This window comes from Schistocerca nitens, chromosome 4 (assembly GCF_023898315.1).
Source record: "Schistocerca nitens isolate TAMUIC-IGC-003100 chromosome 4, iqSchNite1.1, whole genome shotgun sequence".
In the NCBI taxonomy this organism is placed as follows: Eukaryota; Metazoa; Arthropoda; class Insecta; order Orthoptera; family Acrididae; genus Schistocerca; species Schistocerca nitens.
Window position 1 is genome coordinate 288,145,075 of NC_064617.1, and position 25,981 is coordinate 288,171,055.

The 25,981-nt window shown below is 40.4% G+C and overlaps 1 protein-coding gene across 1 annotated transcript in view; it reads left to right on the plus strand.

Moving 5' to 3' along the window:
- The first annotated feature begins 19,457 nt into the window (after nucleotides 1-19,457).
- Nucleotides 19,458-25,981, plus strand: part of LOC126252015 (uncharacterized) — a 62,535-nt gene continuing 56,011 nt past the window's right edge. Inside the window, exon 1 of the mRNA XM_049952799.1 lies at nucleotides 19,458-19,610. The gene's annotated coding sequence lies outside the window, so the exon portion shown is untranslated. The remainder of the gene's footprint in view (nucleotides 19,611-25,981) is intronic.

Genomic DNA, 25,981 nt, shown 5'->3' on the forward strand with positions numbered 1-25,981 from the left:
GTTGCGTTTGCGTGATTGCGTGCGTGTGTGTATGTTGTCTATTTTTGACAAAGGCCTTGTTGGCCAAAGCTAGCTTTCCGACAGTCTTTTTGTTGTGCGTTTCTGCAACTCAACATCTCTGCTTTATGGTGAGTAGCAACTATCCTTTTCATTGTATTGTTACATTCCATCCTGGATTGTCCATTATTTGTAGAATATAATAATTCCAACTTCAAAGTAGGTAGGTAGTAACAGGTGCAAATATTGCAAACCATCAATTTAAGGCATAATGATTGCAAAACTTTGATACAATTACACGAGAATTTGGTAACAGCCAAAAGGGATCACAATCGTTTTTGATTCTGGAGAAATTTAGGTACATACAAGGGTATTCTGACCCTGCAACATACCTTAGAAGACTGTTTGAAGAGAGGCAAATGTACACATACTGCGTATGTACATTTATAGAAAGCTTTTGACTAGAATATACTCTGAAATATGAAGCTTGCAATTTATACAGGAACCGGACTGCAATTATTATAGGAGTTGAAGGGCATGAGAGAGATGGGGCAGTAGTGTGACCCTGCTGTTATTCATTGTGTATATTGACAGTAATTAAAGGAAAACTAGGAGAAATTTGGAGAAGGAATTAAGGTTCAGGGAGAAGGAATATGAACTTCGAGTTTTGTTGATATTTTTATTCTCTCAGAGATGGCAAAGACTTGGAAGAGCAGCTGAACGGAATGGTCAGTCTCTTGGAAAGAGTTTACGAGATGAATGTGAGCATAAGTAAAACAAGAGTGATGAAATTTAGTCGAATTAAATCAGTCGATGGATGATGGAGTGAGATCCTAAAAGTCGTAAATGAGTTCCGCTATTTGCGAAGCGAGCCGGCCGTGGTGGACGAGCGGTTCTAGGCGCTTCAGTCTGGAACCGCGCGACCGCTACGGTCGCAGGTTCGAATCCTGCCTCGGGCATCGATGTGTGTGATGTCCTTAGGTTAGTTAGGTTTAAGTAGTTCTAAGTTCTAGGGGACTGATGATCTCAGAAGTTAAGTCTCATAGTGCTCAGATACATTTGAACCATTTTTTGCAAAGCGAAGCCGGCCGAAGTGGCCGTGCGGTTAAAGGCGCTGCAGTCTGGAACCGCGAGACCGCTACGGTCGCAGGTTCGAATCCTGCCTCGGGCATCGATGTTTGTGATGTCCTTAGGTTAGTTAGGTTTAACTAGTTCTAAGTTCTAGGGGACTAATGACCTCAGCAGTTGAGTCCCATAGTGCTCAGAGCCATTTGAACCATTTTTTTGCGAAGCGAAATAACAAACGATGGCTGAAGTAGAGAGGATATAAAATCCAGATTGACAATAGCAAGAAAAGCGTTTCTGAAAAACAGAAATTTATTAACATCGAATTTAAATTTCAGAATAGGAAGGCTTTGCTGAACGTATCTGGAGTGTAGCGTTGTACGTGGACAATGGACAGTGCAAACAAGAAGAGAACAGAAGCTTTTGAATGTAGTGCTATTGGAGAATGTTGAATAATAGACGAGTACTTCGAATAACTAATCAAGAAGTATCGAATCGAAATGGGAAAAAAAATTCATTGCACAACGTAACTAAAGAACGGGGTTGGTTAATAGGACACATCTTGAGCCATTAGGGAATCGTTAAGTTGGTAACGGAGGAAGCGTGGACTGTAAAAATTGTAGAGGAAGACCAAAAGCTTGACCACAGTAACCAGACTTAAGGGAATGCCTGTAGTTGTTGTGCAGAGATGAAGAGGCTTGCACAAGATACATTAGTTTGGAGAGCTGCATAAAACCAGTCTTCGGACTCAAGGCCACAACAACAACAACATCGGTTTTTCATATGTGTTAGCATTATTTTGCCGACTCGTGAAGGTCGAAGGTCAGTGGCAGCCATTATCTTAGCCCATCGACCCGGCTTCCGAACACAGAGATACAGAAATGAATTCACCATATGGGCAAGAATTTCAAAATTAATAAACCTAAATCCACTACTAAATTCATCTTTGGCTTTGTCTACGTCGTCAATTTCTTCTCATATTTTTCTCTTCACATGTAGGAGCAACGTTGGTAATATTCTTATGTGAACTTTGCCTGCTCTTTATACACAAAATTCAACATTTTCCCGACTTTTTGAATATTATAACATTCTTACAATCTATTTTGGGCAGAACAAGCAAATAGCTGCTAACTAAAATGGAAATCAGTTTGTATCTCACATTCTATTCATGATAAAATACATCTGTAAACAGATGAATGAGAACTGAGCAGCCACTTTCTTTGTCACAGCCGTAAAAAATGTCTGCTTTTCTTTTCGATTAAGTGGCAAGAAAATTAGTTCAACAAAAATGTTCAGTGTGTGGAATGCGTGGACGACAGTAGGGGAAAAGGGGTTTGTGGCAGACTGAAGTTGCCGAAATAACATTTTTTTCACATATTTCTAACGTAAATTTAGAAAATTAAACATCGAGATGTTACTTTAAAAGCACAAATTCACTCAATAAAGCAACAAAAATACTGAATTTTTACTTTAATTTGCCCTATACCTGTCCCTATGTTGGACCAGGCAAATGTCGAGGTAGTTACTTCAAATCGGCCAGCTGCGTGCACCGTACCTAGTAACTCCGATTTCTATGAGATGTATATTTCTAACCTATCTGTCAAACTAATTTCAAATTCACAGGACCTCTAAAGGTACGTCTACAGCAGCGCACTGTAGTTAACTGATTAATTTAACTACGTTTCAAATTCCGCTGAATGATCACGAGGTGCTTGTCAAAACGCAACGTCATTGCAAACCGCCTGCGTCTTTCGCTACGTAAGGCGCTGAGTTATCTCTGGCTTTGGTGGACCGGCAATCTTCTTCTTGTCCGTTAGAAGTTCACTCGCAGGTTTCGTGTTGATTGCGGCATTGATGTTTAGCAATCTGTTAATAGGGGGAAAAAGATACGCAGAAGTATGGACGAATGTGTCGAAAAGTTATGTTGGAGTTTTATGTCTGATTACAGTTCCATGATGATGTTCATTGTTTAGAAGGTAAAGGAATTCGTTGAAGCACATTGCGTAGCGATAAATAAAACTGTTCAAGGAATCAAACAAAAAAGGTTTTATTTTCTGTCTGTTGAATGCTGTTTTTCATGTCGCCCATATTCAGATATGTTAAGCAACAATTTACAATTGTGCTGTAATCCTACGTTTACGAAGCATTTGTAATCTGATTGCACTACAATAAGTCGTGTAAGGTTCCGAATGGCATAGTTGTAGAGTAACCTGTCCTGATGGAGCTATTAGTTCACCGTCATAAACTAAAACCACGACTGCATGGAGTACCTTAAATCCGTTATTATGGACAGGAGCACTCTTTAACTCAACAGGCGCTTGCAACAATCTTTAAAAAAATATCTTAATATAAAGCGAAAGCATACAAGTGTTGTTTAGTATATGACAGGGAACTGATAGTTCCTTTAGTACAGGTTATTCTGTTGTAATTAAATTACAAAATTTTTTATGCTGCAGAAATATCCGGTCTCGTCAGTGTGACTTCACTGTTGTGCTGTACGGTAGTTCATCAAATACTGGACCACTCATAAGGAAGCAGTTAAAATATTCTGCAAACATTGTCGCAACGGTATTATCGTACTCGGAAATATCCGAAAGACCTGAATTGCGTTCCGCCTGATTTGCAGAAAACACATACCACTACACTCTTGCAGGCCCTCTTTTCGGAATAGTCGTTTGCCTCTGCAAAATGGTTGCCTTTAAGGGACCACTAGCGAATTCTGCCCTGTAAGTCAGTCAGTTCAAATGTAACACTGCAATACTGCAAACATAAGGAAACATACCATTAGAGATGAGACAGTACTTAACGCTTGTAAACTGGAATTTATTGCAATAAACGATACTTCAAAAATGTTACCACTGTCATTAGTATATGATAAAACCAATATCCATAACAGTACCGCATAATCATTCAGTAATCACTAGTAAAAACTTAATTCTTTTGCAATAGGAGATTTTGAAAAGATATCTGGAATTCAAAAGTTCTATGGTGGTTCGATACATAGTTGTTCTGTAAAAGGATTCATCCACCAGTTCACTATCGTTCGCTTGATAAGTAGTTCTCATGAACTGGTTAATGAAGTGTCTTATGTATTTATCTCCTACCTGTGCAATAACAGGAATTCTCTGTGATATGATAGAAAATTATCTGTCTTGGGTAATATAATGCTACGTGTCCCACATCTTAAAATTAATTAAACCACCTTTTTCCAAGGGGTGAGAGAAATGTAGAAGAACATGGTTCTTCACTTCGGTTGACGTGTAGCAAATTAATCTGGGAACATAAATTTCTAAACGGATTACTTCCCATATACAAAGGGTTTTAGGAAAGTTTTTCAGTAGGATGCAACAGTAAGTCGCAGGAGGCTGATTGTTGCTGTGTTCTGAGAATACTTGCATTATAGGCGCTGTGCCACGTCTGTGGGCGCAGCAGTGTTAGTCTGAAGTGTTTGCTATGGCGTCGTGGTCACAAAATGAGATTTAGGCAGTTTTACGGTACAGCTTCGCGCGTGGTTTAAATGTAATTAGTGCTTTGAAGAACTGACTCCTGCATTCGGTGATATGTGCCCACATCATACAACTATATTCAGGTGGCACAGAGAACCCCAAAGAGGAAATTACACTCTGGTGGACGCTGAGAGGACGGGAAGTCCACTATCATCAGTGACGGAGGAAAATATTGATGCTCTAAGGAAAATTCTCGACGAAGACAGGTGAGTGACCTATAAGCAAATGGAGGGTACCTTAGGGCTAAATGCACCAGCAATTCGTTCGATTCTGCATGATCATTTGCAAGTAAAGAAACTTTGTTGTCTCTGGGCGCCACATAGGCTTATGGAAGAGCAGATAACACGACGTGTGACTTGGTGCTGGGTGATGTTAAAGAAGTTTCTAAGGGACAATCTCAGCATGTGGATAACATCGTGACAGGTCACGAGATTTGGCTGTACTGTTATGACGTACCGACTGAGACTCATAACAAAGCTTGGGTCTTCGAAGATGACGACACACCCGTAGCTGTCAGAAAATCCCGATCAGTAAAGAAGAAAATAACAGCTGTTTCTTCAAATGGAGTGGAACTGTGGAGCTTGTTGTTTTGGACACACAGAAGACAGTCACAGCTTAGTGGTATACTGAGCAGTGGCTGCCCAGAGTCATCCAGTCCTTGAAGAAGCTGCGACCGAAGTCAAGAATGGACACTTGGTTCCTCCATGACGACAACGCTCCAGCTCACCATGCCAAAGCGCGCTTTGAATATGTGTGGGGTACAGGACTGATCACCCTCGTTGCAGTCCAGACGTCGTTCCTTGTGAATTTGCGCTGTTCCCACACGCAAAAATGAAGCTGAAAGGAGTGCAGTTTTCAAGTTTTAAGGATCTCCTGAGGGCTTGAAACAACGAGTGTGTCTTATTCCTTACAGAAACTTGGGAGAACTCATTTAGGGCGTTGATTTTGGAGGATGGAGGGGTGTATTCAATGTGGCGGAAATTACTTCGAAAAAAATAGATAAATAAAGCTGTATTGCAAAACTTCCCTAGTACCCTTTGTATAAATATTAGCAGAAGAATTTCTTTTACGTTTTCGGTTTAACGTAGCTTCGAGCACGCAAGGTAACTGTAACAAAGCTCCAAGCATGCAATAATGTTACAGTTTGGAATAAATTTGACTTCAGTTCCGTTTTATGCAGTCATATTCAAATGTTTATGCTATTTATAGTGGCATCTAATTCTGTAAGGTGAAGCTCGTCACAGAAGCGTGTGATTCTTCTCTGTAAATAGGATGACAACTGAACATCCAAAGAACAAAGATACGTCGTTCCCTCACTACAGATCGTAGAAGACAATTCAGTGTCTTTAAATTATGTCGTAAAAAGTTGAAACTTGGAAAGTAAAATTGAAACTGAAATACCAGAACCAACAAGTTAGAAAAAACCGCGAATAACATCGTCAAGCGATCTATGGAAACCTCAACATCAACAGCGGATTATTGGTAATTTAGTGGATGCGTACTGGCACGTGGATCTACCTACAGTTTAAAAGTCACCTATCACCCTCGTTATCTAGCACGAAGTTACATTAAATGTCTAAGGCGTTCATGAGAAGCTAGTTGTATGCATGTTTGACCTTTAAGTGACACGACGAATGTTTCATTTTGGATGTATGTTCAAATCCAGCACCTATAGTAAATGCTAACAAAGCAAAGTTTTCGGTCCTAACCGAGAATCGAACACAGCACCGTTCGTCGTTGCTGACTATTCGTAAAGAGACGTGAAATGTCTAATTTGTGGCCAGTATCAGCAAGTATGAACTTGAAATTACAGGACGAAAATTGTTGTACGGGGTGGGGATTGCTATCCAGCAACCAAAGTCCCTGTTAAGTAACCACGAAAGGTGTCAGATACGGTTTCATTCACAAGTAACAAAGTGTGCAAACGTTTCAACTTGAAATGAGGCGACGTAAAAGTTTTCTGTTGGGTGGGGATTCGAATTGTTAACTAAGCATAATGAAATGTTAGTTATTGAATTTTTTTACAAGTAGCGAAATGTTTGAACCTTAAATGACAAGATGAAAATTTTTTTTCACCAATAGGGAGTAAAAACCAGCCCCTATTGTTAGTGTTGACAATGCACGAAAAGAGATTAAAAATGAAAGTCAGGTGGAACTCAATTTATGGCAATGAATGATTTACTACAAACACTTTCCTTTTTCAAGTATTTTTTACACGCCGTGTATGAAGATATAACGTGCTTCGTTTTATAGACGTCCATTACGTATTTTCGGTAGAAAATCACTGACTGCAGGGGAGGAAAACATTGTGCCCTAGTTGTTCCCAACATAGTTCATTACTCTGTGAGTGGTAAAATGCATTTTCTGAAGTGTAAAAAACAAAAGGATTCAACTGCATTTCGGTAACTGAAATTAATTTATTTTACATCGTTACTATTATCTCTATTTTATAGGACTGCAATCCTGGCTTCAAAATAAATAGGTTTTTTTTTTTAAAAAAAAATACTAGCATTAACGTGTGCCACAATTTGGGGTAGGCTACAGCTGGTGCAGCGAATTTTTGAACAACATATTACTCATGTAATCCATCCACTATTTACGTACTTCGTACCACGCATCTGTGACGGTAAGATTGAGATGTATGTATCACATAGCCTTAAATACTCCATTAAAAAGCCTTCTACGACTTGTAGATAGTTCCAGTAGTAGACCAGAAATTGCTTTATTATTCACTTCGCAAGAATAAACAAGCTGTTATCAAAATAGAACAGTATCTATTTAATGACTACTACATTGCTGTAGAGCCCACACAGTATTATTATTAGTGGGAGTGGTCAGATAAAAAGCATTGGCAGCTTGAAGTCTTCTAATTTCCACCATTTCAGAAGTAAGGAGCCCAGCAATCAAGTAATACACAAACACTACGTAGAGAACACACGTATTGACAGGACTGATTTTAAATTCTGTAAAAAAGTTTGTTAGAAATAAGTAGTACCTATTGTCTCATTAGTTCGTGATTTAATAAAGCTCCTACAAAAACCAAATACCATTTATCGTTCCTCATTTTAAAAAGAAGTGTTCAAAGAACATTACTTTTCATTTTAATTTTTAGTTCGGTGCTAATGTTGATGATTGAAGTTAAACTCCCAAGGACTGTTAGGCTGCGCCATGTTTCTTCAAACAATCGACGTTCAGACCCCTCTGCTGGGATCTTCAACAGGACCTGCTGTTGTCCACTGTAGACTGAGTTCAATCTACTGTTGATACCACGCATCTGTGACGGTAAGATTGAGATGTATATATCACATAGCCTTAAATACTCCATGAAAAAGGCTTCTACGACTTATACAGGGTGTTACAATAAGGTACGGCCAACTTTCAGGAAACATTCCTCACACACAAAGAAAGAAAATATGTTATGTGGACATGTGTCCGGAAACGCTTACTTTCCATGTTAGAGCTCATTTTATTACTTCTCTTCAAATCACATTAATCATAGAATGGAAACACACTGCAACAGAACGTACTACACTTTGCTACAGGAAGTGTTCAAAATGTCCTCCGTTAGCGAGGATACATGCATCCACCCTCCGTCGCATGGAATCCCTGATGCGCTGATGCAGCCCTGGAGAATGGCGTATTGTATCACAGCCGTCCACAATACGAGCACGAAGAGTATCTACATCTGGTACCGGGGTTGCCTAGACAAGGGCTTTCAAATGCCCCCATAAATGAAAGTCAAGAGGGTTGAGGTCAGGAGAGCGTGGAGGCCATGGAATTGGTCCGCCTCTACCAATCCATCGGTCATCGAATCTGCTGTTGAGAAGCGTACGAACACTTCGACTGAAATGTGCAGGAGCTCCATCGTGCATGAACCACATGTTATGTCGTACTTGTAAAGGCACTTGTTCTAGCAGCACAGGTAGAGTATCCCGTATGAAATCATGGCGGTCAATCGAGGAAGTACAGTACATACTAACGAAATTAAAATGAGCTCCAACATGGAAATTAAGCGTTTCCGGACACATGTCCACATAACATCTTTTCTTCATTTGTGTGTGAGGAATGTTTCCTGAACGTTTGGCCGTACCTTTTTGTAACACCCTGTAGATAGTTCCCGTAGTAGAGCGGTCGAGGCGCCGATTGTTTGAAGAAACATGATGCGACCTAACAATCCAGAAGATTTTAACGTCAGTGAAAACGGCCACGAAATCTTGTAGACTTATATAATGTTGATGCTGTTGGGGGAGGGGGTGCGGAGACTAGCTGGTCCCTTATCACACTCCATGGTGACGTTCTCAGGAATGTTGGGAACCACTGCTCTGCTCAGATGCTACGCAGTGCCGCATGCAGACTCTGCACGATTTATGTCAGTAAGCACTAGCACGTTTTACGCTCCTGTGATCAGAGTCTAAAAGGTTCGTTCAGAAAATTTCGGAAACTGCAGTGGGCCACATAGTTTACAGTTACATTCATTCTGGACCACTGGTCCATACTGGTACATTCCTTGCGTCACGCGGAACCTGTATGTGGGACACATTCTTCGAGACTGCCGTTAACGGAGGGGCAAAACCGCCATCCTATCGCGGCCGTCGGCACGGAAAGTCAGCAGCGGGCGGAGTGCGGCGTTTTTGTGAAAGGTGGTGGGAACTCTACAGCACGTCCACTTTTGGCAACGTTTTGCTGATGGCTCCCGGCGCCAAATAGGCAGAGTGTACGCTTGCTCGGCTTCAGTGGCTGCGAATTTTTCTTGCCATAGTGCGAATACTTGCCTTTCTGCGCTCTTTCTATCGAGGGCAGTCCGTCAGTAGGCTGAGGAGAGGGGGACAGAACGGGAAAAGCAAAAGAGAAAGAGGGCAAGGATTCTACCTCATTTCTTTTGCGTGTGTATGTCGTCAATTCCATCGAATAATAAGAATGCTCATCTCGTTAAAATTTTCACAGCACGTCATCTTCTCTGTGGAAGCTGCTGTATGACCTTCTAACTCGAGTATCTGCAGTATCTAGTGATCTTTAAATCCATTGTCGTTACCGAATTGAAGGTGGGCTACACATGAAAGAATAGAAAAAGAAGCAGACGACTTATCTTCTACACTAAACATATGGCGTTTTTTTCCATTGAAAACGTTTGCAAAGAAGTTCGTGGCGCCTTCGAACTTGTGTAACTAGAATAAATGGGGTCGATATTCTGACTCCAGATCCCTGCAAAATCATTAGACATGACAGAGTCTTACAGAAGTATAAGGTAAGACATAGGAAGAAAACTAAAATAAATTGTTATCAACGGTGTAAAATCAACAAAATAAAACCATTCCTCAACCAGGGCGCTATCGCACTTAGTTTTTGTTACTTAGAGGAATTCTTATGGTGTAAATTCATCTTACATTAATGAACATCATTCATTTTCTTTGGGCCCTTGTCCCACTTCAACACAGCGTCCGCCTTGTTACTACTATGGATTTGGCGATGTTAGCGTCAGAGGGTAGCCGGATGCCCTTTGTGTCGGTACCCCGTACGCCACCCCCCCCCCCCCGCCCCCCTCCCCGCGACGGAAATAGTATACCCCAGGTGTCTGCATCTAGTGGAAGCCATGAAATAGTGCGAACGTTTTCAAAGGTCTGGGAGTCGCGTAACTGAGGCGGGACATGGGAATCAACCCTGTATTCACCTAGTGGGATGTGGAAAACCGCCTAAAAACCACATCCAGGCTGGCCAGTACACCAGCCCTCGTCGTTAATCCGCCAGCGCGCCTACCCGAGTCCAGGAAGCAGCGCATTAATTGCCCTCGGCTAACCTGGCGGGTGGTTACGTTACTGAACATGAACTATCTAAACTAAAGGTCCAGGATATTAGTCAGTAAGAAAAAGAATGTGCTTCGATTCAGAGCTATGCCTATTTGATAAGTTTCCTTATTTTTCTTGGTCTCTGTAACTTTGTTGTAAATAAAAATAGATCGGATTTTAACATCCCATCAATGTTACTAGAGACAGAACAGATAATTTGGTGGATAATGTCCTTGTTTGCGAAACAATTTCGACACTCGCCACAAGTGGTTTTGGGAACGCTTGGGAAAAAAACTGTCTGGCCAGCAGCGAGCTTGAATCCTACTCATCTCACTTACGACAACTTACAAGACTTTTTGTGTCCAACATGTTGAAGTATTTTTGCATTTTTTTTTCGACAGGGCAGTTTTCCTTGCTTGTTCAACTTTTGTCTCATTTAATTGATTAGGCCATGTATGACTCCTATTGTTATAAGACTGTAAGGAAGTCGTGTACTGATTCTGTACTTACGGGTAAGTACCTAGTTTTTAATTCCTCGCCCCTCCACCTACACTCTTATTTCAAAGGTTGGCGTATTAACTGATGTGAAACGTATCCCGGGTGTCAGCAGGAGAACGTGGATGTCTTTCGGCGGAGCCAAAGGTCACGCTTGTAGCAACCTACTCGTCGACTGCCACTGAGATGTTCTAGCACGATGAAACTTCTCAGGGCGGTATGGTGCAGTTCAGGTTCGTGAAACAGTAATATATGTTATATGCAACGACCAATCGTTCCTTAGTAATTCTTTTGTATTGAAATAGTATTCGTACTGCTCCATATCATCAGCACCTCTATTCCAAATTTTTCCACCAAATTATTTTCACATTTGTAAAAGAGCATTTTTTTTTGTTTGCCAATCAACTGTATAAATTGTATTTATTCGACTGGTTTCGGTTGTTTCAACCATCATGAGCTGGAAGAAAACATTATAACAACTGAAACTTCCTGGCAGATTAAAACTGTGTGCCCGACCGAGACTCGAACTCAGGACCTTTGCCTTTCGCGGGCAAGTGCTCTACCGTCTGAGCTACCGAAGCACGACTCACGCCTGGCACTCACAGCTTTACTTCTGCCAGTATCTCGCCTCCTACCTTCCAAACTTTACAGAAGTTCTCCTGCGAACCTTGCAGAACTAGCACTCCTGAAAGAAAGGATACAGCGGAGACATGGCTTAGCCACAGCCTGGGGGATATTTCCAGAATGAGATTTTCACTCTGCAGCGGAGTGTGCGCTGATATGAAACTTCCTGGCAGATTAAAACTGTTTGCCGGACCGAGACTCGAACTCGGGATCTTTGCCTTTCGCGGGCAAGTGCTTTACCATCCGAGCCAAGTACACTCTGGTGCAGAGTGAAAATTTCATTCTGGAAACATCCCCCAGGCTGTGGCTAAGCCATGTCTCCGCTATATCCTTTCTTTCAGGAGTGCTAGTTCTGCAAGGTTCGCAGGAGAACTTCTGTAAAGTTTGGAAGGTAGGAGGCGAGATACTGGCAGAAGTAAAGCTGTGAGTTCCAGGCGTGAGTCGTGCTTCGGTAGCTCAGATGGTAGAGCACTTGCCCGCGAAAGGCAAAGGTCCCGAGTTCGAGTCTCGGTCGGGCACACAGTTTTAATCTGCCAGGAAGTTTCATATCAGCGCACACTCCGCTGCAGAGTGAAAATCTCATTCTGGCATTTTAACATCTGTTGGTTTAAAATGCATACGTCTCAAAATAGACACATATACTAAGTACAGAAATGGCAAAACGGTAAAGTAAAACATAGTTGGATTCTGGCAAACTCTTGAATAGCACTTCTGACAGTAACAGGCTGCCTGTACATAAAAACCGAAATTGTGATCGACATGGGAAATATAATCACAAACACAATGAATACAAACAAAGGGATTCTGTATTTCTGCGACACTCTTCAATACATACACAGATGAAGCGATACGTAAATGAAAAACATTGAGTATAGAAGGCATTTGTGCCGACCGTGACACTAGACTAAATGTAATTTATGTGCAGATGACGTAACTTCGATTGCAGAGAATAAAGATGATCTTCATGGGGGTCTATAAATTGCAGCAGATTGCCTCATATTACAACCTAACATTGCCCGCAGATAAAACGAAAGTAACGGAATTTCAGGGCATGCAATCGGTAAGATCAAAACAGTCTTGAATAATAAAATCTTGAAGGAAGAAACATTTGAATTATCTATGATGCGACATCACGTACAAATGTATCCATTACGTAGACAAAAAGTTAACGCCGAACGATGGTAAAAAGGTTGCACAATAAAGCCAGGAAAAAACCCAGATGAAGTTTTACAAAACCACAGCAATACTAACTCTTGCTTATGGAAGTGAAGCATGGGCAACAACAACACACCAAGAAAGCAGAATGCAGGCTCATGAAATGAGGTATCTAAGACGAGTGGAAAGACGCACAAAAGAAGATCATAAAAAAAATGATTACATAAAGCAAGATTTAGGAATATGTAACCTAAACGAAAAAATGAAGGAAAATAGAAAAAATGGAAGGAACGTATAGAACGTATGGGTGGGAAAAGAATTTGGGTAAAGGATTTCAGTTGCAAATTCGCTGGAAGAAGAGCTTTAGGAAGACCATAAGGGAGAGCGTTAACAGGCAATTTCCGTAATACATGAAGCGAAGAATAAGGGGACGAATGAGGCCAACAAGCCTGAAAATAATTTAGTTTCCCGTAATCATAGTGATTTTTCGGTAACTGTGCAGTTAACTGGGAAAAGACGTTGATGGATATTTTGTAACAGAGCCGGTTTAGGTCGAACGTGATTGCCCTGGTACTACTGCGGGAGGCATATTCAATAAAAGTTTCTAACATATTGTCCTGTCCCCATTGAAACGTTTCCTGTATTATCTTAAACGCAAACTCTGAGATGTTAGTGGTTAACGTACTGCTTGACTAAGAGCATTAGCGGACTTTTTGACGGAACTATTTAAGAATTGCTATGGCACGCTTTAAGGAAATCGTCGAACTCCGGAGGGGTTGGACGAGGATTTGAACCTTACTCCTCCCGGATATCTTTCTGGAGTATTAATCACAGCGGCTCTTCTATAGGAGAATTAGTACATTCGTGTTCTTATGATCTCTGTGTGGCTCAGTAATACTGCAGTCCAGTGACAGACTACAAATCCAAACGTCTGGGATCTGATCCCAGCCAATCATAGGATATTTATCTTATTAATCTCTTCTTTAACCCCTAGAAAAATGGTAATGTGAAAATTCCAAGTTACTCCATGGTTCGGAGTTAAGTCCGCTTGTAACTGGCTGGAAAATCAGTTCAGAGATAGGAGGAAGTCAACAGCGTAATTCCTCCTAAAGGACCATGTCCAGAAAGCACTGAGATATTCAACCAAGCTTCTGGATGAGGCGATAATGAACAAAGGTAAAGCTAACCTCCTTCCCTTGGAAGCCGATCATTTGCTATTCTTAAGCGGTATTGGCTCAAACGTCGTAGCACTATTCGATCCCTACTCGAGACTTCAGTCCTCCAACCGAGCTTTGAGACTAGCACAGGGGAGAGTCCTGAAAATTCAGTTGATGTGCTCCAAAGGCACAAGTGGTAACCTGCTGGGTAGTTTTATTAGAGCGAAAATTCTGCTGCAGATTCACACATTCGCTACAAACGAATATCTGCAATTTTTCGACGTACTCGTCAGTCTACTGGACAATCGCAAACTCTCGGATGATTACTTCTGAACAATATGGTGCATCTGGATACACTTTCGCAGTAGTGGGTGCGCAGTAATTTTTGTTTTGTTTTCCCCACCGTTATCGCGACTGTTAGTAACGGAACAATATCTCAGATTGAAAAGAAACCCATGTTTGACCCATGGCCATTACGTCATCTGAGGGCTTTACGTTGAATCGAATACGAACTCATTACAAACGGAGCACAAGTTTGGAGTAGAGAACAGTTGGGAAGGAACTTTTTAGACTTGGTTTTATTGAACCATAGTCCAATAATAAATATAGAATCACACATAGAGAGAAACCACTGTGTAAATAAGCTCACCGACCAAAAAATTTGACACATCTTGAGAAGTCATTACGGGCATCATTTAATACCCTGTAAGTCCGCACTGGACTTGATAACCGCCTGGATTCTGTTATGGATTGGCACCACGAGGTTGTCCAGGTAAGCCGATGCCAAGTTAAGCCACTCGCTGAGGCAAGCAGTTCCATCAGACTGCGGGGATACTGACGCCGGCGTTTTACCCACTCTTTCAACATGTCCCACGGATTTTCTATGGGGCTTAGGTCAGGTGATTTTGCAGGTCAATCGAGATGTAGTAGGGTCGGGGAGTTTTCAGAAAAACCAGTCACATATTATTCCAGTCCGATGAATTTTGCTGTTGTCGTCTTGAAAAATAAGGGTACCAATAGCATACTCATCGTGCAGTGGCTGACTGAAAGGCACACATGATCATTCAGAATGTTTAAATAAACATGGTGGTTCACATTAGTGGTCACCTCAGGCAGAGGTCCCAATTCATGATAAGAAGAACACCCTCAAAGCATCACAGATCCACTTCCGGCTTGCACCAGATCTTGTACACATTCAGGATAAAATGTTCCGTTTGACCTTCGATGCACTCGACGACGTGCGTCATTTGAATGTAGGCAAAAACGTGATTCTTCAGGCTACATTACGTTCCACAAATCAGCTACTGTCCACGTTCGATGGTTTCTAGCCCATTGAAGACTCGCAGCTTTATGTGCCTGTGTGAGCAATGGCCTCTTGCGAGGTGACCGATTCCACATGTTCATTGCATGCAGTTCCCGTCCCAATGTTCTCTCTCTGACAGGTTGGGATGGACCTTCAATCACTGCCTGTAGCAATTCCTGTTGGGTTTGGAATCGATTTTGATTCACAAGCCGTGAAACGCTTCTCCGGTCCCTCTCAGTCGGGATCTTTTTCCGATCACAATTCAAAAGTCGTATTTCGTAGCCACTGCTTGTAGATACACTGAACAGTCCGCCGCGAGACATCAACCAATGTAGCAACTTCACTCACCGTGTTGCCATCGGCACGACGAAATACGATTAACTGTTTTTACCACTCTGTCACGTCCTTACATTTAACCATGTCCCCTAGAAACATAAATGTCACACTGATGGCTACTTCCTCATGACCAGGTAGAGGCAGGGCGCTTGCGGTTAAAGCGTGTAGCTCGATCGCTGCGCTATCTGTGTGTGCGCACTGGAGTGACTAATTTTTTGTCCGGCGTGCTTAGCTTGAACAATGATTTTAAATTATTTAACAGTTTCTACATAGGTTCAATACTTATACCTAAGGAATCTTGACATATCAACCATAAACAAAATAGAATATAAGCAAGAGAGCTCAACAGAGATTGGGAAGCATACACTTCCAAATTACAGCGCTCATACAAACACAATATAACCTTAAATTTCATACACTTACGTTACAGTCCCGCACAAAACAAAAAAGCGCTTTATATATTTGAGAATATCCGTGACACGGTAAAACAGGAGCACTTGTTGCAAATTCAGTTTCACAAATTTTTGCAGTAAACAGTTTGGCTGTGCTTTAGATTAGATTAGATTAGATTAATTATTTATTCCATAGACCCATAAAAGAGGGAATACTCCTGGGTGTGGGACATGTCAGATAAAAACATTACAAAAATTTAATTAGAAAAACTTGAGTGACATTAATTTTAATGCTCCTCAGTCAATAAACAGTAAAATTATTTACATGAATTAAATTTAAACTTCTAATATTTACGGGTTTAATACTTACATCTGCTTTCATTAAATCCATCATTCAGACGTTTGCTAGTTTCTTGGCTATTACAACCAAGTATTGTCAAAAATTAAAGTAAATTATTCATTTCAGTGATCCTCAGTTAAGAACACTCAGATTATGCGCAAGATTTAAAATTAAGCTTCCACTATTTACAGACTTAAGACTTACATCTTCTTTCCATACATCAATCATTCACACAGTAGGTAGTTACTTGGCTGTTACAACCAATTATTGTCAAAAATTAAAGTGTAATAAATTTTCATTAAAATGGTCTACTGCACTTGTTGAGAAACTCATGTTTGGAACAGAAGGAGTTGGACACCAAAAATTCTATTAATTATGTTTAAATTGTGCCTTGTCTGAAACTAAACTCTTAATGGTTGCTGGTAACTTATTGAAAATATGCGTTGATGAATACTGGACTCCTTTCTGGGCAAGAGTAAGTGATTTTAAATCTTTATGTATATTGTTCTATTCCTAGTGTTGATACTGTGTACTAAGCTGTTAGTTGGAAAAAGAGATGTATTATTTACAACAAACTTCATTAAAGAATAAATATACTGAGAAGCTGTGGTTAATATGCCCAATTCTTTGAACAGGTTTCGACATGATGTTCTTGGATTTACACTACTCATTACTCTTATTATACGCTTCTGTACTCTAAAAACTTTTTCTTTGTTTGTGGAGTTACCCCAAAATATGATACCATATGACATAATGGAGTAAAAATAAGCAAAATATGCAGTTTTTTTTAATATTTATATCTCCTATGTCTGACATCATTTGCATTCCAAACATAGACTTATTTAGGCAATTTAGCAGTTCGTTAGTATGTTGCTCCCAACTGAATTTATTATCAAGTTGTAATCCCAAGAATTTTACACTCTCAACTTCTCCTATTTCCATATCATCATATTTTATACACACACCAGAAGGAAATCTCTTGGAAGTTCTGAACTGCATATAGTGGGTCTTTTCAAAGTTTAATGACAGTGAATTGGCTATGAACCACTTATTAATGCTTTGAAAAAACTATAGGTAAACAACATCTTTCTTCTGACAGTTGCAGATAGGATTATCTTTGATGCTTATAAGACATTAGTGGGAAGGAGTTGGTCTATGATGGTGCGCATTCGTATCTGGGGTTCGGCTTCCCGCTCGCTTGAAATGTTCGAAACCAGTGGGTTCTCCTAATTACTGGTTGCACGGCAGCGTGGTGTTGACCTATATGATAGACGAGCTTAGCGCCCGCTGCTTCCTTCGCGTATACTGTATAGTTTGCACAGGTTTTTTTTGTTCTTCTTTAATTGAATTTGTTTTTCTTTAATCGAATTTTTATGTTATTCAAAAACGGCAACATCTTCTAAATTTTTCACGCTAATTAAGCCGATAGAAGCATGATTTTTCCGTATGTTCTTGACCAGAAAGCGAGTGTGGTAGCTGGAGTCGGAGATCTCAGTTAATCCTGTCTTTTGAGTTCATGTGGTGATATTTCCATGGAAACTTTTGTCCTCTGACACATATTTCTTTACAGTCAAATAAAATTTTCATAGATTTAGCTTTATAAATGTTTTAATAGAACGAAAAATTTCCATAAAAATGTTCATCCCCTTATGGGTTGAATTTCCAAAAACACTGAAACAAGTAGTTTTTTTATTAATAAGGGAGAAGTCAAATACCAGTTTTCACAGATGAGTTATAAAAATGCTTTAGTAGTACGTTAACAATCATCTGTTTTCAAAAACATTTAACCCATTATTTTACCCCTTAGTAATTGAATTTCCAAAAATGCTGAAGCACATATTTTTTAATTTCTGACTGAGGAACCAGATACCAATTTTCGTAATTCTAGCTTCAAAATTGTCTTATTAACGACATATTTTCAAAAACCCTTTCATCTCCTACAAGGAACGAATTTCGAAAAATCCGTTACTAAATAATGTCTACAGTATAAGATCAACATCCTCTGCAAATTTTAAATTTCTACCCTTACCTGTTTGGCCTGGGCGATGACGAGTCAGTGAATCATCCAGGTCCTGTTTTACCCCCTTATGGGCCGAATTTCCAAAAACACTGAAAGAGGTATTTTTTTCTAACCGTGAATCAAATAATAGTTTTCATAGGTGTAGCTTAGTAAATTCTTTAGCGGTTCTTTAGTAATTATTTATTTTTTTTTAAAAAGTCTCCCACTATTTCACCTCCATAGGAGATAAATTTCCAAGGATCCGAAACAGGTATTTATTTATTTCCTGCCGGCCGGAGTGGCCGAACGGTTCTAGGCGCTTCAGTCTGGAACCGCGCGACCGCTTCGGTCGCAGGTTCGAATCCTGCCTCGGGCGTGGATGTGTGTGATGCCCTTAGGTTAGTTAGGTTTAAGTAGTTCTAAGTTCTAGGGGACTGATGACATCAGAAGTTAAGACCCATAGTGCTCAGAGCCATTTGAACCAACCATTAATTTCCTACCGAGAAACCAAATAAACCATTTATTTCCTACCGAGAAACCAAATATCAACTTTCCTAATTCTAGCTTCAAAATTGCCTTAATAACTTCATATTTTCAAATATCCTTTCGTACCCTATTTCATCACCCTATGGGTGGAATTCCGAAAAATCCCTTCTTAAAAGGAGCCCGCAGTATAAGATCAACACCGTCTCCAAATATCAAGTTTCTGTCGTTGGCGGTTTGGGCAGGACGATGATGAGTCAGTCAGTTTCCTGTTTGTACGTGGAGACTGAAAGACGCCAAACCTCTGACCATTCTTCCTCGGTCAGCTACCGCATCCGTAACTTTCGAAAAGTCAATCTCAATTTGCAGCCGGAGTTATTTACAAAGCAGACGGACGAACAGGAAGGAAGGACGAGCCTCTGAACCCCGATGCTGCAAAACCTGAGTGATGTGTTGCAGTCCCCGCTTCATCTCAATCGATGGTTTCCCGAAAACAGCGGCATTCCCGATTGCCGCAGCGTCATGACCGCCCCTCTTCCTCAAATCTGTCCTCGCCGGCGTGTACGCTGGCTCAGAGGAACGCGGATTTCCTTTTTCCTCGCGCTCGGCTACCTCCATTTCTACGCGATTTATTCCCTATTTTCTGGGACACTGGTCAAAAGCACTAGCCTGTGTAAGGGTACAGTGCAATAAGCCAGTGCTGTACACGCGAAGGCTTTTAGCCCAGGAGGTCGTCGAAGTGAGCGTCCGTGGCCAGCCTCCCCCCTCCCCCGCCACCAATAAGAAGCGGCACGACGCGGCGCGGCCGCAGTTGCAGCTGGGTCTACGGCGCCACCAGCCAACGACCGCTCTTCGCCGCTGGGGTACGTTGGCGCCAGGCTCTCTGGACCCCGAGTCCCTCGTTCCAGCAGGCGACGCTGCTCCTCGGCTTATGTAACAGAAAGCAGGGTGAATTCCGGAAACCACGATCGCAAGGTACTCAGAATGATCTTCACACTTCCAATAACTAGAAGGCTGTAGACCAGGGGTGTCCAACATTTTAGCTTACCTCGGCCACTTTTGAAGAAGACGAGTATTTTTGGGCCGCACGTAATATACGAGTACTTAACACTAACGATGAGGGATGGTCGTGGGTATATACGGAATACCTGTAAGTAATTTACAATTTATTAATTTATGATCCTTTATACTAAAAAAAAGATGGAATTAATTTGAAGTTTTATAAATGACATTTCATTCATAATTTTATACAAGGAATGTGACATTTGAATTTGTGAGATTAATGGATCAGTATCAGGTTAGATCGAAGTGGTTGCCCTTCCCAGGGTGTTCTCAAGGTGTTAATCTGAGATTTTGGTTCAACTTTTACTCTTTGTATGTTTTAGTCTGCAAATATCTGTTCACATACGTGCGTACGTCCAAAAAAGAAAAACTAAAAAACAACTCGGAACAGGCCATGAAAGCACAACGGTACCGACCGGCCGCCGTATCATCCTCAGCCCACGGGCGTCACTGTATACGAAAATGGAGGGGCATGTGGTCAGCACACCGCTCTCCCGACTTCCAAAAAAAGATTAGATATATAACGCATGACTTTGCAGCAAGGGATATTTGTCTCTGGGCAGGTATGATTCGTAAAGGTCCAACGAAGATACACGATCAAATTTTCCTTTCACTTGGATGTCACACTTCAACTATGCATTCCATCTATGAATCTCTGGCAAAGTATCTATATTGTCGGTTAAAGGAGTCGCATAAATACAAAAATTTTGATTATTTTTTCGAAAACTCTGAATTCGATTTTCAATTGTTGCATCAGATCGAAAAGTTTAGTTGTTTATTCCGTCCTGTCTTTAGGATTATGTTTGGCCAGCGTTTTGAAATGAAAAAAATATTTGCATTTACTTGTGCTTGCCCTAATTTCAGTTTCATTTGGAACCTGTTTATTGTTTGAAACGGGTTACTGATAAGCAGTTTTCATCTTGAAGACGCCTCTTTAAGTCACCCTAAATGACTAGTCAAGTCGACGAAAAATGCTAAATCTGACACCCAGTTGGCATCGTCAAGTTCTGGCACAGATTTTGCTTTCGATATCATGAACGATTTGATTTCATTAATTATGCTGTGAAATGGTTTTAACATCTGGCCTCGACTGAGCCACCTTGCGTCAGTAAAATATACGCTACCACCATGCTCAGGATAGAAACTTCCAAGGAATTACTTGGAACTGACGATTCAATCCCATAGTAAGCTAGTCCGTGGGCTCTCGACTGAAGAAATTCAACTGAATTAAAGCTAATCGCTTTGTGCTTATCATCTGCTACTATAGAAACAGCACAAAGCTCGTGAAAGAACATTATAGACACGTTCACCTTCAAATGTGATTCTATTTTGTAGCAATTGGTATCATATCAAATTAAAGTTATTACACAGTATTTCGATACTGTTAGATAGCAAATATTGGCAGTAATTGCAAATCATACGAAGATTTCTTTTACCGACTTGTAGTGAAGGGGACGACGATGAAAAAGTTCCTTAATCACAACTATACAGAAATAACACAGAATTTTCATGTATTTCCATAAATTAATTTCATTATATGTCTCTAAATCTCTAGTTTCGCAGTTGCGACTGAAATAGCTGGAAGATAACAGTCCAGTGAGTCTGACTGATCGGCCGGTTACAAGAACGAGACTCTGGGGGTTGAAATGTAGCACGGGCGACAATGTTAAGAACCGGATGGATCAATGAGGAGACAACATTGTGTGACGGAAGTTTCAAATCGAAAATATTCTGTTTATCGTAACTTTATGTAAACGGAATTTTATGGAATTTTTTTACCGATCGTGTAATCTTGGGCACTATTGATATTTGCTTTAGGGCCCATGCGGACCTTGTTGTAGACAGTGGCGCTGCCGAATTCTTCGATGCTGTTCGACATTGATGTAGGTAAACAAACCGCGTACTTGCGAAACTTCTTGCCAGGCAGGTGACTGAATTGGCGATTCGTGCTAACCGGACATGGTATGACACCCTTGGTGGACAGACCTTGCCAGACACTAGTACAAGGTGTAAGGCCACATAGACATACATGATCAACCACTAATACTTACAGAGTACATAATTGTCGCCGACATATCTATAACACTGCTAAAGATGAAGTTGTTCTAAAAATAAAAAGATGGTATCACCAGAAGTTGAAATATCCTGAAACGTTTTCAGCAGGTAACAGTGTGTGTACTCGGGCAAGTCACTTGCATTGTAGCCGGATGTGATCTAAAAAGTGCAAACTGCTGATGTCATCTTCCTTTGGATGTGAATGTACCATCGTTTTTCGGCCTTTTAGCTATTTTTGATAACTGTAGCGGTAAGGGAAAGTAACTGGCGAATGGTCGTTGTTTGTTTCTATTTACTCCTGTCGCATTTTGCTTCATTTAAATGGTTCAAATGGCTCTGAGCACTATGGGACTTAACATCTGAGGTCATCAGTCCCCTAGAACTTAGAACTACTTAAACCTAACTAACCTAAGGACATCACACACATCGATGCCCGAGGCAGGATTCGAACCTGCGATCGTACGGTCGCGCGGTTCCAGACTGAAGCACCTAGAACCGCTCGGCCACTCTGGCCGGCTTGCTTCATTTGGGCAAAGCCGTGCTTCAGATTTACTGGCGATATATGTGCAAGTGCATCTCGAATACAAGAACAGAAAAATTCCATTTAGAATTAAAATGTATACAAGCAAAATAATCACATACAAGGAATCGAAAACTGCCCTTTTGGAAGCACGGACTGCTACGTGGAGGGAAAACACTAAAAGGACTGAAGTGTCCCCGTGTTTTGTGGACATGAAGCGATATACGGCTGGTATCAATGCACATTAAGAAAACGCAACGATCGGGTAATTTCCGCTATCATAATAGCAATTACATTGCAGGAAAAATCGCAAGTAATGCAAATTAGCACGAGCACTTTTCATGAGTAATTCTCAAACAGAAGGCCGGTTTGAACGCAACCAACAGTATGTTTCACATGCTGCAATATAGTCGCTGATTAAAACTGTGATCAAGGAAGTGTAGAATAAATTTCTTTTGTTTCTGGCAGTGATCACAAAAAATTTTGTTCCTTAGACATCCGGTTTCGGTCAGGGATGATCATCTTCAGATCTACAGCAAAACATGGGAAAATCAAATACAACTAATGGACAGTTTACATTTCAAAACAATAAAATATGCCATAATGAAAAGTATTATTTCCATAGATGTGGAAACATGCGCTTAAAATATGACGAGAAATAACTGTTTTACAAAGTGTTCTAATACATATAATGACCACAGGGGCATCGTTGAGAAATACACATAGAATCAGCTTAGCTTCGTAATACATATTTAAAATATGGTGTAAACTAGGGCACAGAAGCGGCAGAGTCATCCTGTTAAAGGAGCTACTGTTCAAGTCAGACTGAGGTACAGTAGACACAACATGTGTTTGTGTCAGAGGCACATTAGATGTCGCTACCTTAAGTTTACCTATATTCTTTAATTTTAGAATTGTAAAAAATGCAATAAAATGAAAAATACAATAGGTGAAATCTATAGTGAGCTCCTAAGGTGCATAAGTTGCTACAGTGATAAAATGGAACAAACTATAACACGTATAAAGTTAAATTAAAAAGGTAAAAGGCAATGTGTGATTATAAGACACTTTGGTTTGAACAGTAGCGCTGTTAATTGGATGACTGTTGCCACTGTGGCCTAGTTTACACCATATTTTAAATAAGTGCTACGAAGCCACACTGATTTTGTCCATTATATTCAGATATGTTGAAAAACAGGTATTGCTCGTCATATTTTAAGCAAGTGTTTCCAAATCTATGAAAGTAATACTTTTCATTATGGCATATTTGATTGTTTTGACATGTAGACTGTCCACTAACAGTATTTGATTGTACCGTGTTTTGCTGCAGATCTGAAGATGTTCATCGCTGACCAAAACCCGTAGTCTAAGGAACAAAAGCCTATGTGATCATTGACGGAAATAAAAGAAATGTATTCTATAACATTATGTTACTAGGCATGGCCGCTCAGGTTGTGATATGCCCTTTCCTTTCTTCTGCTGTTCTACTGACTTGTCCGTTGAGCCATAATGGGACCTGTAGTTTAGATTTCAAAATCATGGTCCAATTTGGTATTTTTAGCTCACACAAATCATTCGAAAGGTGAAACCAGCGATTGGCGAGACAAATCTTGTGATCGACTTTTTTATTTGTGAACTTGGAGTTACCTATTTAGCCACTGAGCCAAAGTGAAAACATTCCAGTTTTTAAGGTTCGGTAACCGATAATAATTGAAATAACAACAGATTATCATGAATAAATGGATTATTGCGTGAACAGTCAATGATTTTTCGAGTTTTACATTCAGCGCACTAAAATGCTAAAAAGCATTTTTTGCTGGAGGACAACAGTGTATTGCTTTTCATTTGTCGTAATCGTTCAACTGTCTGTGCTATTTGCCAGCAAGTTCGAAACAGATCACCCGCAGAAAAAAAGAAGACGTTGCTAACACACTAACGTCAGGAACGATTTGTATCTGCGAGCCCTTTTCAGGTTAGTTGGTCACTTCCGCACGTAAGATACTAAAGAAAGAGGCTTCATTTCTTGAACTGCCGACGTCCGATTTGTCGCGCCGTCGAAGCGAAACGAGCGTTCTGCCGCTGCGTCCTTCAGCAGAGGTTGTGTTCAGCTCTTCTACCCAAGGGGCGGGGGTTAGCATTGGTGATCGAAATGAGACACATTTGAAGTTTCCAATGTTTGCCTGAAATATATGCATTGTTACATTCAACATTTTTAGTATATGTTCTAATAAACATCAGATATATAACTAATTATTTTTCTTTAGTTTTTACGTTTAACTGCTAAGTTTGACGTCGTTTAGTAGCATATAATAGTATAATATACTCGTCTAATCACTACATAATTCATTCAGTTGTTTTTTGTAACTGGACGGGCAGCAGGCAGAATTTTTCCGAATAAAAGTAACTAATAATTTCGAAGTTCTCCGCAACGTTCGGGATTCTTTTTGCTGCAAAAATGGAAAATTTGTATTGATTATTTTTTAATTTGGCGTTTATCGCTGATCAGATAAAACTTCAACTAAATTTTCTTTACATATCTCAGTAGTTCTTAGATGGAGTCTTCCCTTTAAGGGATCAGCTACCGATGTACGGTTTTGCTGTTGCAGGACTTGGAATAGTCAACGTGTTAGAAAACCAGGTACCGTTGGAGCAAGAGAAAGATTTTCGACCTGCTGCTCGGTTTCTGTCTTAATGGATCTTCTGTGCTTTACTAAAGACGCTTGTTACAGTGCTTTGTGGAAAGACGTTAAAGTTATTATAACGAGGAAATTTATGAGCTAAGCACTTTAACTGAACTGCCGTTCTTCTTATAGGAATAGCTCCCTCATCTCCGAATTTTCATAGTGAAGAGATAACAGATTCTCGAATCGTAGTTTGAGGGCAACCTGCATAAACACAAAGAGACTCGAGAAGCTGGAACTTAAGAGTGTGAATACAGATTTCATCGCTGCACTGTTGATTTCGATAATGAACTTTTGCTTTTTTAAAGTTGGAATGTTAAATGAATGTTTTAGAAAAATGCAGATTCTGGTATTTGCTTTACTCGACATTCACTGGCAGACGGAAACGTTGAGGTTAACGCTTTGACGAAGTCTATGTCGATATCGACAATAGAGTAACACTCGTCCAGCTGGACAAGGATACTGGAAGGAAGTGCCGCGATCTTCTTAATGATCCGTACTGATGTTCTGCTGATGTAGTTTGTTGATTGATTGCTGCATTTCTAATGGAGCTTCAAAACAGCGGCTCCGCCGCGCAGTGAAAGACTATTCTGGAAACAATCCTCTAGGTTGTGTCTAAGCCATTTCTGGGCAATATGCAGTAGAGTTTCCGCAACTGTGGAAATCAGAAAAGGTACTGGCAAAAATGAAGATTTATGGTGGTTCATTGAGAGCTCATATCCACTGAACCATTCTTTCAATGAGAAATAAGCTTCTGGCAGAGTGCAGGTAGGGCGCACAGTTTCAGTGTGTCCTGAAGTTCCAGATGCTACTATCTGAAAAACTCACTTTGGAAAATGTGTGTAATTTGAATTCGTATTTATTTATGTTTTATTTCTCTATCTGTGTTACGTGTTTTACTTGGCACACTGATACGGAGGCACAACTTTGAATAGACAGCACACTTGTTCTATATTTATTTGGATAGGGTCCACCTTTATCAAAACACAATTTTGTTCTTTAATCCAAACATGTTTCACTGCAGTTGC